The sequence below is a fragment of the Castor canadensis genome, chromosome 5, assembly GCF_047511655.1.
Source record: "Castor canadensis chromosome 5, mCasCan1.hap1v2, whole genome shotgun sequence".
Classification (NCBI taxonomy): Eukaryota; Metazoa; Chordata; class Mammalia; order Rodentia; family Castoridae; genus Castor; species Castor canadensis.
In genome coordinates this window covers 111,384,653-111,400,482 of record NC_133390.1, presented here as the reverse complement: position 1 = coordinate 111,400,482, position 15,830 = coordinate 111,384,653, and the positions used below count along the sequence as shown (strand labels likewise).

Sequence of the window (15,830 nt, the reverse complement as noted above, 5' to 3'; positions counted from 1 at the left end):
CACAGAGTTCAAAATCCAGTACTGCTAAAAAAAAAAACCCAAACCAGCCTTCAAGTCCCTGAAAACTAACCTAGGTTACTGTTATCATAATCCACGAGCGTCAGAGGTGTTATCTACAGTGAAGCTAGTTAGAGACTAATAACATGTCACTCAGCTGAATGACCTACAGAATCAGTGATTTTTAAAGTGAGAAGCAAGTAGCTGGGCTCCAGTGGCTCACATCTGTAATCCTGCTACCCAGGAGGCGGAGATCAGGAGGATTAGTTTGAAGCCAGCCCCTGGCAAATAGTTCGCAAGATCCTATCTCAAAAAATACCCAACCAAAAATGGGCTGGTAGAGTGGGTCAAGTGGTAGAATACCTGCCTAGCAAGCATGAAGCCTGAGTTCAAACCCCAGTGTAAATGAGATGAGGTCAGCTGTGTTTGTTGGCTGGTAGTTATCAAAGTTAGGATTCTGCTCTCCCATGGAGACTGAGGTCTTACTCTTTTGATAGTTACATTCCTGAGAATGGCTCTCAGGTGCTTGAGAGATGCTTCTGAGCTGCAAAAGATACATTCATAATTGTAACTTTCCCCCACCCCCACCCCACCCCCACTTTTGAGACAGTCAAGCTATGTAGCCCAGGCCAGCCCTCAAACTTGAGTTCCTCTTGCCTCAATCTCCAACAAGCCGGGAGTGTATGTGTGCACCACCATGCAGGGCGATAAAACCTTCCTGTGGTAAATGCCCACCTGATGCCTATGGTCCACTGAACAAGGATTAGGTTTTAGCAGTGACAGGTCTTAGAAACCACCCTGGCCAATTAAAAATAGTCCCCGAAAATGACATTTAAAAAATTCTATTTTTCCTTTTAGGGATTGAGTTATATTTCTAGCAACAAAGTGGCTGACCCCTGTCAGCAGTGTTTCCTACAAGTAGAATCTGACTGAAGAAACTTCCAGGAGTAATGACAACTAGCTTTTCTTAAATTCCTCATATATTTTAGTTTTCTCAGCGGAAACAAAGTAACTCTGGGAATGTTAGGAACACACGTATTAGCCACGTTTAAACAAAATCAAACTAAAAAGAACACATCAGATTCCTTGCAAATAGCTGTCCTGTCTCTTTGGAATAACTCCCTAGGTTTTGTGTGTGTGTGTATGATATATGACTTCAGATCAACTATTTGGCAGGATGCCTGTCAATTTGGATTTGGCTAATTATTTGCTCATGATTAGACTCAGGTTAAACATTTTTTTCCCAGGAATACTCTAAAGATGATATATCCTTCTCCATGCTTCCCATTAAGGCACAAATGATACCCAATCATTGTCCAATTATTGGCTAATTTTGATCACTTGATTGGTTGTGTCCTTTAGATTGCCCCCTCATAAAGTGACTTCACAGTTTCAAAATGAACTAATAATTTGTGGCATGATTCTTTGACAATGAGTAGCATTCTTGCTTTTCTTGCGGAGGGGGCAGTTTAAACCGGCGTTTAAACTACAGCGCTTTAACACCTGAGCTACTCAGCCAGCCCTAGTAGCCATTCTTTTGTTTTTTGTGATACTGGGGCTTAAACTCAGAGCCTACATCTGGAGCCACTACACCAGCCTTTTTTTTGTGAACGGGTTGTTGTTGTTGTGTTTTTTTTTTTTCCTTGATAAGGGGGTCTAATGAACTGTTTGCCTCAGGCTGGCTTCGAACTTTGATCCTCCAGATCTCTGCCTCCTGAGTAGCTTGGATTATAGATACCAGCCACCGGTGCCCACCCCAGTAGCATTCTTGATAACATATTACATACATTGTTTCAAAGAACAGCAAAAATAAATGTATACATTGTTTCAAAGAAGAAAATGGTTTACATTGAAATTTTGTAATTAGAATTATTTGAACAAGCCTCTAGCTAGTACCCACTAAACTATGTAATGCTAGATACAAAGTAAAACCAAAGTTGTGCTACTGACTAGCAGAGAGTTCAAATGCTAAAATAGAACTTTGTTTTTCCTCATGCCTGGTCCAAGGCTGATGTGTTTTCATGACATCATCCAAAGGCTCTATTGTAATGCTGGCCCAGAATATATGTAAAATATTACAGTTAAAAAAAAAAAAGAAGATACCTTATTATGTAACTAAAAGAACTATCTTGGGCTGGAGTGGCTCAAATGGTAGAGCACCTGCCTAGCAAGTGTGAGACCCTCAGTTCAAACCCCAGTACCACAAAAACAAACAGAACTATCTTTCTCCAAATCCACTGCTGTTAAGGTGCTTTCCAGGGAATTTTATTTGGATTTAAATTATATACATTGTGACATTAACCTCAAGGAAGACATTTTGCCCAGGAAGAAATGTTTCTTTATGGTACCAGCCACACACACACACACACCCTACCTCACCGGATATTGCTCATCTGCCACACCTGAAAACTACCACAGAGCATGATTTTTCTTTTCACACATCAGGAAACAATCAGAGGTATCTATATCTTACAACTATTTAACAGTTGATAAAAAAGAGTTGCTTTATGGGTTGGCAGTGTTTTCATACTTACCGTTGGGATTCTCCAAAACATTCCGGTTACTTCTTATAGTGAGGAGCAAGGATCAGTAAGTGTTATGCCTTTACATATAAGAATAAATATCTACTTTACACCTAATTTTTAGAATAGAAAATTAGAATACTCTTAGACGTATGTTCACTCGTTTATATTGCCAGCTCTGTTATGGGTAGGACTGTCTCAGCTTCAAAATTGAAAGCGATATGTAGTGATCAGCTCTTTCAGGCAGTTTTGGTGCCTGAGGTGAAAATGAGGCGATTTCCTATTTGCGTCCACACCGAAATCCCTAGCTGGACTCTGCCCTGAGCTGAGGGAGTTCAGGAAGACAGGCGGCGGCTGCAAGAAGACGCGCTGGAAACGCTTCGATCCTACCCTATAATACTTCCAGGAACTTTAGAAATGCTGAGGCTGTGACATCGTTTGCGCCCTGCCCCTCGTCTCCTCGGCACGCTTGTGCTGGATTAAATGAATTTAGTTAAGTATTAGGGCATTTCTAATTTTTACGGGGGCTCTGACAATAATGACGTCTCCAACAAACCCCTAAAGGGTCACCAAAGATCAAGAGGAATTCCCGGAACGGCTTCACTGTGAGGGAAATAGCTGGTCATTGGGAAAGTCCGTTTCCCCTTCCACCCAACTTGGAGATGGCACGTCAGACAAGTGACGTGAGCGTCCTCAAATCTCGGGGCATCTCGCCAGCAAGGATCCCAAACTTTCCTGCCCTTGGATAAGCGCACGGCCCAGCGGCGGGCAGATTTCACAACGGTGGACAGGGAGGAGCACACGCATTCCGTCATTTCTAGTAATCAGGAACCCGCCCAGCAGCGGGGAAGGACCGGAAGGGCGGTTCGCAAACCGGAAAGACTCGCTGTAGGCCCGCCCCATGCTGAGGCCAGACGGCTCCCTCCGCCATCCATTCTTAGCCGGATCTACCTTGCCCGCCAGCTCTGCGCATGCTCAGTAGTGACGTAAGCCCCCGCCCTTTGCGGCCTCTTGTGACGTAGGCAGCGGAATCCTCCTTAGTGCGGATTGGCTTTCGGCGCTGGCCGGTGATCGGCTTGCTGCTGGCCCGTTTGTCCGCTCCTCGGTCCTCTCGTTGTTCTCTCCTTCTTTGGCTTAACATCCTCAGACGTAACCTCTTGTTTCCTGAAACTTCAAAAATTAAACTTTTCGCCTGCCTAGCAAGGGCGAGGGTCAGAGTTAAACTCCCAGTACCACCAAACAATTTAAGCTTCTTAAATGTGCCCATTTCGTAATAAGTGGAAAAAACATGGGCACTTGTCATAGTACTTCGCACCCTCCGAGCTGAGAGTTCTAAAACGAAACAGTTGCCAGGTGTGTCGTTCCTGGGGTTTATCTGGAAGCTCTGAATTGTGTTTGTACCTTAGTGTGGAATAGAGCGACAATTTTGTGCCTGGAGACTGGGAGAAGCCATGCCCAGCCTGGCTTGAGGACGTTAGTGTACTTTTTTTTTTTTTTCCTTTTTCTTTTTGGTAAGGGTGTTTGAACTCACGGCCTACACCTTGAGCCACTCCACCAGCCCTTTTTTGTGGTTAATGGTTGTTTTTAGAGATAGGGTCTCACCAACTATTTGTCTGGGCTGGTTTTGAACCGCCATCCTCCTGATCTCTGAGTAGCTAGGATTACAGGCATGAGCCACCAGCGCCCCGCAGAAATTAGTGGGTTATCCACCAAGGGCATCTTGAAAGGCTGGACGTAAAAAAGCACTTAAGGGCTGGTGGGGTGACTTAGCTCCTGCCAAGCAAGTGTGAAGCCCTGAGTTCAAGCCCCAGTTCTGAAAACACACACACACACACACACACACACAAGCACTCAGCGTTTCAAGGAATGGTTTTATCATCTATTTAAAGCCCAAACGAAAAAGTTTATTATTTTTTGGCAGTACTTGAGTTTGAATTCGGGGCCTCATGCTTGGTAAACAGGTACTCTACCACACTTGGACCACATTTTGCTTTAGTTATCTTTTGGATAAGGTCTCACAGGCCTGTGGGTGGGATCCTCTGTATTTCTGTCTCCAAGTAGCAGGGATTATTGTAAGGAAATATGGGCCCCAAAGGTGACCATGTGGAGAGGAGTGATCTGGCCAAGAGATTCTTTATTGCCGGGTGGGAGAGGGAGAGAGAGAGAGAGGGGCAGGGGCTTAAAAAGCCCTCAGTGGGACTCAGCATGATCTGATTGGTTAGGATCTTATGGTTCATGCTGATTGGAGGTTGGGGCAGAAGGAGGGTTCAAGCTAGACTTGAGGCTGGACTGTGACCCTGGGAGACAGAAGCTTAAGGGTGCAGTAAGAACTGAAACCTATCGGCGCCATTATTGCCAACATTCCTCCCTTTTTTGTATGTTAAGAAAAGGGGGTGTTGTGTTCGCTCTGGCTTCTTCGAGCTGGCAAGGGGTGGCGTAGGGGAAGGGAGGGTCAGTTGGCAAACAATGTTGGAGTGCTGAGCCTCATGATGGCATACACCCAGGCTCCGAAAATGAAGATTTCCTCTTCCCTGAAGTTGATGAAGGTCCCTTGTAGCCACAGGTCATAAAGAGTCTCGAGCCAATCCTCCGACCTCTGCATGGTGGGTATCAGCCAACTATCCTGGCGTTTTGGAGAGGTTGGTATCCCTGGAGGTACAACTGGTTAAACTTTTGATTAGCAATAGCAGACATGTAGTATGATTCAAGGGAGGAAGCTTAAGAATAGGAGAGCAAGAAACATAGGCATTAGGATGGGCATTGGCCAGGAAGAACCACTGTGAAATGTTGTCCCCTAGACAATTTCAAGAGTCCTCCAACTCCCTTCTCCATTTTCTAATTGTTTCTTGAGAGGTGTAGCCATTGGGGGAACCCATTGAGCTTGACAGCAGAGGGTGTCATGAGAATGACCAGAAGAGGGCTGGTCCATCGAAGTCCCAATGGAGAGGGTAGAATATCCTTTTTGGAGAACAAGATGCCCTGGTTTAACAGAAATTGTTGTAGGGTGGGGCAGGATCTGGTTTGCATGCTCTCTGAGAAGTTCCCTGAGAAGGCAGGTAGTCAGCCAGAGGAGCAGAGTCTGTTGGAGGCAAGTTTTTCTAAGAGAAATGGGTGGCCATACATTATCTGAGACCCAAATAGGAATATTAAGAGGAGCATAAAAAGTTGTCTGTTCAGGGACTACATACCTAGGGATCTAAATTCTGCAAAATCCTATAACTGCCAGGAAAGCTGTAAGCTGTCTTATGGTAGGGGGTTGGGAAATGGAAGATTGGGTTGATGCATTTATGACTCAAGGAGTGAGTCTGTCCCTTTAAGGCCACACCTAGGTAGGTGACCTGTGGGAGGCAGGGGCTGTCAGGATTTAAATGTAACACTCTTGGATAAAAGAGAGCTTTAGCTCATTATTTTACATAAATTGACACTTTTAACCCTTTAAATGTTTGTACCATATTTAGATAAAGTATAACATAACACTGTTACAAGGTGGTCATTTAAGATACATAAGCAAATATGTAAATGAACTCTGATTTAGTAGTACTTAAAGCTTGACAAGATCAGCAGAAAACACAAATAATTTCTTTGATAAAATCTTTCTCTGTAATGTTTTTTTGTAGATGTTACTCAGAGCAGAACAATATTAAGATAACCTTGTTATTTCATAGACATAGAGGATTTGATTTTAGTTTGACATGCCCCTAAAAATCTTTTAGGCAACTCTTAGATTATATTTAACTTTAACTTTATCACACACTGAAGTTTCTTATTATGCACTTTTAAAACTTACTTAGACCTTTATATAACATATTAAACCCTTTGATGGCTTGTTTTTATCCCTCCTATTTGAAACAATCTTTAGGATAAACCCTTTTTTACAAAATCCCTTCTCATCCAAAAACCATTCCTTTTTCTTTAACTTCTCAAAAAATACATTTATTACCTATCTATATCCTTTCCAGTTGTTTACTTTGTAACTTGTATTTTAAAATTAACTTTTATAAGAATTTTAAATTTATTGTAGGGGCTGGAGCAACTAATTAGTAGCCCTTATTGTTTTTAGGAATAGGCATAGGCTTCATCATCCCTCAGGCTTGAGAGGATATTGTTTTGGGTGTGGAAACTGTGAGGGATTTTTTAGTTTTATTTGAATAGGGAGGGCCATCCTGGCTCACCCTACACTCATCTCATCAGTCCACACTGTGGAATCTCTTTGTTCCTGAAAGAGGGGGCAGCAGAGATAGCTGCCTGGGGGGAGGAGAATTTGAGCTTTTAATTGAGATAGTAAATCCCATCCCAGCAGGGACACTGGAGTTTCAGGTACTATGGGGAAAGAGTGACAGAAGAGGAGGTCTTACCAAGAGCAGGCCAGAGGCCAGGTAAACTAGCGCTCTAGGGGCTGGCCAGATTTGCCCCTAAAGATAACTTTTGTCATTGGACTGGGGACCAGAGAAAAAGGTAAAACAGAGAAACAGTCTCCACTGTCTAGGAGGAAAATGGCCTTTTGTTTTTCTGCCATTATGGCTCCTCAACATTGATGCCAAGAAGTGGAGTGTGGCCAGGAGGCTTGGACCCATCAATCCATAGGAGGAGGCACCTCGCCTTCCATCTGGTGACTGGGGCACTTAGATCTCCAGTGGTTACCCTTGCAGAGGGCAGGGTCCCGGCTCGGGGCAGAGCTGTCTCCTGGGCTGTCCCCCCTTAAGCATTCTCTGTGGAAGTGCCCCTTCTGTCCACCATGGTAGCAAGTTCAGGATACAGGACACAGTCAGGTGGGACCCTCTCTGAGAGCAGCGTGAGGCCATGGTGTCTCTTATCTTTTTCTCTCCTGTTAGTAAGGTCCCAGACATACAGACATAGCTGTAAATACAGACATGGCTAGCTGTGTTACTTGGTTCAGTGACTTTTCCCTTCAGCCACAGTCTGAGTTTTTACGAATATCTGGGGCTGACTGTTAGAAATTTATCTTTGAGGAGAACCTCTCTCACCTGTGACTCTGAGTCCACCATGGTGTGCTTTCTGATAGGTTGTTGCTGTAAAGTAAAGTTGTTATTTTAGATTGACACCTGACACTCTGGAGAGCAGGTCTCTGAACTGTTCTGGGCCTCAGTTTCCTCACTTGAAGAATGAGGGATCTGGTCTAGGTTAAACTATGTTTTTCCTCTATGAGATGGCTGAAGTGACATTAATGCCACTTATCTTCTTTACCATTTTTTTAATTAATTTATTTATTTTAGTAATGCTGGGGAATTGAACCCAGGGCTTTGCACATTCTGGGCAGACATTCTCCCATTGAGCTACTTCCACAGCCGCAAATACTATTATTATTATTTTTTACTTTGGCTGTACTGGGCTTGAACTCAGGACTTTGCTTGTAAAGCGGCACTCTACTGCTTGAGCCATATAATCATTTCCAACCTGAGTGGCCTGGGCCTGAACCCATTGCTTTTCTAATGAGATAAGAGTCTGGTCTAGTAGAAGCATAATATCCTTTCATGTCAGTTGAAAGGTTTGGATCACAGAGTTAAAGGCTTGAATGTATTTGTCTGGGCATCAGTACAGCTGTTTAGATGTTTTTAAATTTCCCTTAGATCTAATAACTGGAAGGGGACATATGATTTGTCCTCTTCCTACCATTGCCTGTTGGAGAGGGAAGCACTCATTAAGAGGTTCTGAGTACTGGGGTGGCTTAGAAGGTAGAAATTTGTATAGGAGACCTCAGTTTACTTTTATAGAAAAGGTCTAATTGGAGTATGGTATTGTAATTTAAGGAACCCTGTGAAGGCCACTTCTCTTGGTCACCCAAGGTATACTGAGGCCAGGCCTCGCCTCAGTACAAAGCTTCCAGTATCTACCAGCCAGAAGACTGGAAGATGTAGGTCCCATCTAGAAAGAACAAAACGTTATTATCCTGTCTTTTAGCTAACAGCAGGCAGCCTCTTTAATAAAGGCTACCTTTTTAACAAATAAATCATTTGTAAAGTTAGAGAAGGGCATTCAGAGGGCATTTCAGGCCAATAACAGTGCCATACGGGACAACTAGTGTTGATATCTGGAGGGGAAAATTTATGCTGAGGCCAAAGGTATGGAACATTCTAAATGAGAAGTTTAGAGACCACAGTAATGCCTATTTTGCTATTTCTGGAACTATAACCTTGAGCTAACAATTGGCTTACAAGGGCTGGGTCTGATGCCCTGAGGTGTGAGGTGGGGCTAGGAGCAGGACTTGTGCAAGGCCACTCCCTCCACACACACCTGGGACAAATGACCCTGACTGCCTAGGCCTGATCCTGCAGCCTGTCGCCCCTCCCCCCTTCCTGTGTACTCTGTGCGCGTTTATTCTAAGGGAAGTGGCGGTGGGCCGCAGCCATCGCCACGTGTGGCTGGCGGCCCAGGATGTACTGGGTCCTCTCTATGGATTGTCTTAGCTACGGCAGGCGTTTTTGCTGTGTCCAGGAGCTGGCATCCTGTTCACAAGTGTGCCTATTTGCTTTCCCTCCTCCCCTTGTGGGGGCGGAGTTAGAGCGTAAGCTGCAGGTTTTTGCAAGCGCTTTTGTAAAGCAGCTGATTTAAAGTTATGTTAGACTGAGAGGCCTGGCAAACTAGTTGGAATAGCTTAAGTCATAAGGTACCATGCTACAGGTTTTTCATAGGAGGCAGGGTCCCAGTAAGCCCAGGGAGGGGAAGGCAGATACAGACAAAGGACACATCCGAGTCATGGCACCAAATGTAAGGAAATATAGGCCCCAAAGTGACCACGTGGAGAGGAGTGATCTGGCCAGGAGATTCTTTATTGCCGGGTGAGAGAGGGAGAGAGGGGCAGGGGCTTAAATACTCCTCAGTGGGAGTATTTCTTCCTCAGTGGGAGCATGATCTCATTGGCTAGGATCTTATGGTTCATGCTGATTGGAGGCTGGGGCAGAAGGAGGGTTCAAGCTAGACTTGAGGCAGGACCGTGACCCAGGAAAACAGAAGCTTAAGGGTGCAGTAAGAACTGAAACCTATCGGCGCCATTATTGCCAACAATTATAGTTATCCAGCACTCACACGCCTTAGGGTTCTTTAGAACCTGTGATGCAGGGATGGCATGCGCAGGAATTTCAGGTGCTCAGGTTCTTGAGCCTGCTCTGAGAATGAAAGACAGACTCCAGCAGCAGAGGTCGAAAAGATTTTATTTGTAGAGAAGAAAAGATTGCATATAGGGGAATGCAGGGGGACCCGGAAACCGGTGGTCCTGTGGGTCAGGGTGGGGGTTAGGTTTTATAGCATTTTTCTTTGTGTATTGCCTGAGAGCAGAGATGCTTTTCAGATGCAGATGGGCTTTTCCTGGGGAGATGTGTCTTCTTGACCTCCCGAGGTCTGTCCTTCACCTGCCAGGTTTTTTTTCTTGTTTCTCTCTCACTTGTCTTTTTTTTTTTTTTTTCTTTACTGTGTTTTTGGTTCCCTTCCTGAGTTCCCCAGTCTTGTAAAAGTGGTGATCTGCCACCCACCTCCTTGTTTCCTCTGTCTTTTCACTTCTGTGTTTTGTTTGGTGCTGGGGATTGTTCTGCTTTCTCAGTGATTCAACCAGCTTTTCCATCCTCTTCCTTAAATGACCATTAAAAGGAATTGCAGTATTAAAAATGTTTATTTTTGCCAGGCACTGGTGGCTCACTCTTGTAATCCTAGCTACTCAGGAGGCAGAGAGGAGGATCACAGTTCAAACCTAGCCCAGGGAAATAGTTCTCAGGATCCTATCTCAAAAAATCCCATCACAAAGAAGGGCAGGTGGAATGACTCAAGGTGTAGGCCCTGAATTCAAACCCCAGTAACTGCAAAATCAAACAAACAAAAACCACAAATATTTTCCTAAGGATGTCAAAGAGCAAGATCTTAATTTTGTTTGTGATTTTAAAATTGGGCAATACTTCAGACCATAAAATAGGTGTTCTGATGGACACAGCACAGTAGGTTTTATGGGTAGAAGAGGGTTGAAGGTTGAAGAAACAGTACAAAGAGACTGGTGTTTTCAAAGTTACCTTCCTTGTAAGGCACAAGCAGGGAGAATAATAGAAAAATAATTGGTTAACCTCAATTTACTTCAGGTTACTTTTTTATGAGGATTAGAGCAGAGGGAACTTTACGTTCATACCTATTGAAACCAGTCTGTTTGGGACATCAAACTGGAAAGGTCAGGTAACAACTTAGTTTGTGTTTGTTGATGCAGAACTTCATTGTGGAATTAATGTAGCAGGGAGGAGGATCAGAAGGAAATAGTCTAGGCCTGAGTCCTGAGAAAGTAGTAGGGAGATAGGGATGGCATAGCAGAGAGATAAAACCTGAGAAATCTACATAAGGGTTTGAACTCAGGGCCTCATACTTGCTAGGCAGATACTCTGCTACTTGAGCCACACCCCTAAACCTGAGAAATCTAAACATGAGGAAGATCACATAGCACTGAGGAGGGGAACAGTCTGTAGCATAGGGTAATGTAGCCAATAAAATTAAATATAACCATCTATGGATTAGACCTTGCTTTTTGCTTCTGTAATTTGTTTGCAAGGGTGTATAAGATGAGACCCCTTTGTTCTCGGGGCTCAGCCTTTGGACATGAGTCCGTAGAGTCTGTGCTGGCACAATAAAACATTGCTTCCTGCTAATTGCCTCAAGAGTCCCATATCTCAGCTAGCAAACTTCCCGCAACAGAAGGACTTTTTATTTTTAGTCTAGTCTGTTAGGACCTAGTGCAGGAGCCTAGTCCAAAACAATAACCTGTAGTTTTTATTTAAAAGGGTTTTTGATTGTTTTGAGGTTGTTTTGGGGGGACATAAAATTTCCTCTATTGGAGGCTGGGGATGTAGCTCAGTGGTAAAGCCTCAGTAAGAATGTGTGAAACCTTGGGTCCTATTCTCAACACTGCAAAGAAAGGGAGAGAACGAAGAGGTGGGATAAAGGACAAGAGAGAGGTAAGAGAAAGGAAGGAACATTGGCAAAATCTGCCTTCTAGTCTCAGGGAATGCATATGGAGTTGACACATTGTGTATGCATTTTTATTTGTTTTGCTTTATTTTGTCTTGTTTGTTTTTTGGTGGCACTAGGGTTTGAACTCAGAGTTTTGCATTTACTAGGCAAGCACTTTACTTCTTGAGCCACATCTCCAGCCCATGGCTTCTGTTTTTAAACGATGTTTGTCAATGTCAATGTGTCCCTTCAGAGAGATGGATTGTATTTCGGCCATGAGGGAGAACATGTAATTGTTACCTTTACTGTTTGTATTTGTATATATATGTTTCTGCAAATAGACTGAGGAGAAGCTTGGCTGTTGATGTCTCAATAAAGTAGTTAAAACATTCTCAGAGTGTGCTGGAAGTACTGGTGCATGCTTGTAATTCCAAGTAATTGGGATGCAGAAATAGGAGGAACTGCTCCAAGGTCTGCCCAGGGCAAAAAGCACTAGACCCTATCTGAAAAATAAACTGTAGCAAAAAAGGGCTGGAGGCATGGCTCAACTAGACCCTGAGTCCAAATCACAGTACAGCAAAGCAAACAAAAAACCCCTGAGCAAGAAGTGAGACACTTGTATATTGGAAAATTTAGGGGATTGCCACAAAAGAAATTGAAATACACATTTTCATGCAATTAAAAAAAATTAAACTTAATGCCAAGAAGTCCATAATAAAATGCCAACAATTTAAACAGCATATTATTCTCCTAGGTTGCTATAATAAAGTACCAAAAACTGAGTGGCTCGAAAGAACAGAAATGTACTTGTTCTGGAGGCTGGAGGGAGAAATCCCATGCCTCTCCTAGCAGCAAATTCTTCAGCTAGCAGTTGCATCACTTCAGTCTCTGCCTCCAGGTCATAAGATCATCTTCCTCATGTGTCCTCTCCTCTTACAATGTCACCAGGCATTAGATTTAGAGCACACTTTGATCAGTGTAACTTCAGCCTAACAAATAATTGTATCTGCCCTATTTACAAACAAGGTCATGCTCTGAGGCCCTGGGGGATTGAATTTTGAGGAGACATTTCAACACTACGGTTAGGATCATATTACTGTTTTTTTCCCTTTGCCTCACTCAGGATCTAATATGGCTCAGTATGGCACCCCTATTCTGCCCCAATCTCCAAGTTTCTTGCTTGTATCCTTACAGGTATAAATATTAATATGTTTTGGCTCAAAATAGACATGAGTTACAGGATCATGTCTTAGCAGGTGGCATGAGCTGGCCACTGCCAGGTGAGCTGCTGTCTCCTCATCTTTGTACCTCTATGGAGAAGGCTGCTTTGTACATTTTTTTTTTTTTTTGGTCGTCTTTGTTGTTGCATGCATTCTTTCTAAGAATTTTCACCCACTCATGTGCTCACCTGTTTCAGCTTCCATACACCTGTTTGATGACTCCTAAGTCTCTCTAGCCTCACTACTCTCCTGAGTTCTAGACTTCTTCCAATGACAACTGAACATGCTGACTTGCTAACCTGTAAGCATCTTGAATTGAAACTTTTATGGAAACTTTTAGGTTTTCTTATCTCTTTCCTTATCTCCTTTTTTTGACTTATCCATAGTGCTCCTCAAAACTAACCCATGAGAATTTCCTCAACTCTGAATATTTCAACTATTGTGACCTGCCTGGAAACTAAGAACTGTAATTGTGTTACAGGTTTAAATAGTAAGTGTATTTTGGATCAGCAAGTACAGTGGATTACAACAACTTTGTTAGCATGACTTGAATACTATGTTTTAATGGTTTGGTATTGCTAGACTTGGTCACCCTGAGCAAATTCCTTTTATTCTATCATCTGTAACAGTAACCTGGCTCTCCCTGAGAACAGGGATCCCTGCAGTCCTCTCTAGCATGGCTGTTCACAGTCCTCCTGTCCCTAGGTCTGAGGCAGAGTGGAAACCATCTTTTCTCCTGGCCACTTCAAATGATTTCTTCCCTCTCTCCTACCCCTAACCTCCAGTTTTTAGCATCTACTTCTCCATAATGTAGTCATTTATGAAGCTTCTGAGTTCTTTCTCCTGTTTTTTTGTTTGTTTGTTTGTTTCCTTTTTAAAATTATATTATTGTACTGGGGGGGTACATTGTGACATTTGCAAAAGTTCTTATAATATTTCATAGTTTAATTCACCCCCTCCATCATTCTCTTTTATCCCTCCCTCCCCCCCATTCTTGGAATATCTTCAGCAGGTCTCATTTTTACATTTTCATACCCTGAGTACATAATATTTCCACTATATTCAGCCTCCTTCACTCTTTCCTTATGTCCTCCCCCTCTTACTGGTTCCAACCCCCAGACAGGACCTTTTTTTACCTTCTCCATTTTTGGAAAAAGGTATTTTTGTTTGTTTAATATAGCTATATAGGGAGTTTCCTTGTGACATTTCCATGTATATATGTATTATAGCCCGAGTTGGTTCATGCCCTCTATTTGTCTCCTTTTCTGCCTTAGTGCCTTTTTGTGGTGATTTCAACAGGTTTAAAAATTCTGTATCTATTCTTGTATAGAAAGTACATCATCCATATTTACTTTCTTGACTTTCTTCTTTTACTCTTCCTCTCCTGTTAGTGACATCCCCTTAGTGTAACCTGTTTTTTAATATTATTTATATTTGTATTATGTCTATTTCCCACATATGAGAGAAAGCATGCAGCTTTTGTCTTTCTGAGGCTGGCTTACTTCACTTAACATGATGTCCTCCAATTGCATCCATTTACCTTCAAACCACATGGTTTCATACTTCTTTATGAATATGAAAAAACTCCATTTGTGTGTGTGTGTGTGATTTTGTTTTCTTGATCCATTCATCAGTTGTGGGCTATCTGGGTTCCCATAGCATGGCAATTATGAACAGTGCTGCAATAAACATCAATGTGCCAGTGTTTTTATTTTATCTTGACTTAACTTTCCTTTGGGTATATCCCTAGGAGTGGTATTGCTGGATCATATGGCAGTTGTATTTTTAGTTTTTTGGGGAGTCTCAATACTGTTTTCCATAGTGATTGTCCTAATTTACATTCTCACCAGCAGTGTATGAGGGTTCCTTTTTCCTCACATCCTTACCTACATTTTTTGTTGTTTATGTTCTTGATGATAACTATTCTAACAGGAATGAGGTAGAATTTTAAAGTTGTTTGATGTGCATTTCCTTTATGGCCAGGGATGTTGAGCATTTCTTCATGTATTTTTTTTTAGCCATTTGGACTTAGAAAAATTATCTCCAGGGTTACTGCCGTTCTCTGACACCACGTTGTAATATCCAAATACATGATCTTTAGTAACCAGGCTTCGTGATTCGTAAACTTGCCCCTTTCCAGTAATAGCTACTCCATTTTCATGGATCTGCTCTAAACTTTATCACACTACATCCCAGCTGTAATCTATCCTGGTGTCACTGTGCTACCTCCAATCTTAGAAGCTCACTTCTAGTAGTACTTTTTACCCCCACATTATATTCGCTCTTAAATTTCATGATCAGTGGTTATAATCACTGCCTTGCATAACTACTAGCCTGAACCCACTCAGCACAACAGAGCTACAGAAAAACACACAACCAGACTGGCTGGGCTCACACTAAGTGACTCCAACTTCAAATGGACCCTAATTCTGCAACCACACATTTCCTTGGAACATTCACCCTCCCCTAGATAACTTTTCTGGATAACAAGTACACTCCCTTGGATACCCAGTTTTCACACCTTCCCTTCCTCCTTCAGATTTTTAATATCTCTCCTTTCCTCATTCTGTCAGTTTCCTTGAGAAAACAGAAGTCACCTGAATATAACTTCTACTGCTGTCCCCACCATGTCTACATCCTCTATCTTCCTGGCCATTTCCAACGTGGACTGTGCATGACTCTAGCTAAGAGGCACCCCTTCATTTGTGCCCAAGAGTTCTCCTCCTTCCATTTATTCAAGGCCATTGCAACAGCAATTGTTCCTGCCTCCAGTATGATCAGTTACTATCAATTGATATTAATCATATATAAATCCATTACAGTCAATTAATACTGTATCAACAAATTATTGTTTTTATCAGTACACACTATACTTTGCCTACTTTAAAAACAAACCACTCTCCTCTAACTACTGCTCCATTTTTCTCTCTTTTACTGCAAAACACCTGCATATTCTCCCAATTCTTCTCTATCCATTCTTTGTTATCAAATCAGATGTCACTCTTGCCAAGTCACCAGACCAGTTCTTGACAAGGTCACTATGTCCTTGCTTCATTGCTCAAATGCTCACACTGTACCCCTCCTGATTTGTCAGCAACTGTGACCCAGTGACCCCCTCACTGGTCTTCCTGCTTTTACCCAGGTTCCCCTGTCA

General features: G+C 42.7%; 1 long non-coding RNA gene across 1 annotated transcript in view; it reads left to right on the top strand.

Annotated features, from left to right (window-relative positions):
• Positions 1-4,719: 4,719 nt before the first annotated feature.
• LOC141423305 (uncharacterized) overlaps positions 4,720-15,830 on the top strand; it is a 79,563-nt gene continuing 68,452 nt past the window's right edge. Inside the window, exon 1 of the long non-coding RNA XR_012448059.1 lies at positions 4,720-5,122. This is a non-coding gene — a long non-coding RNA (uncharacterized lncRNA). The remainder of the gene's footprint in view (positions 5,123-15,830) is intronic.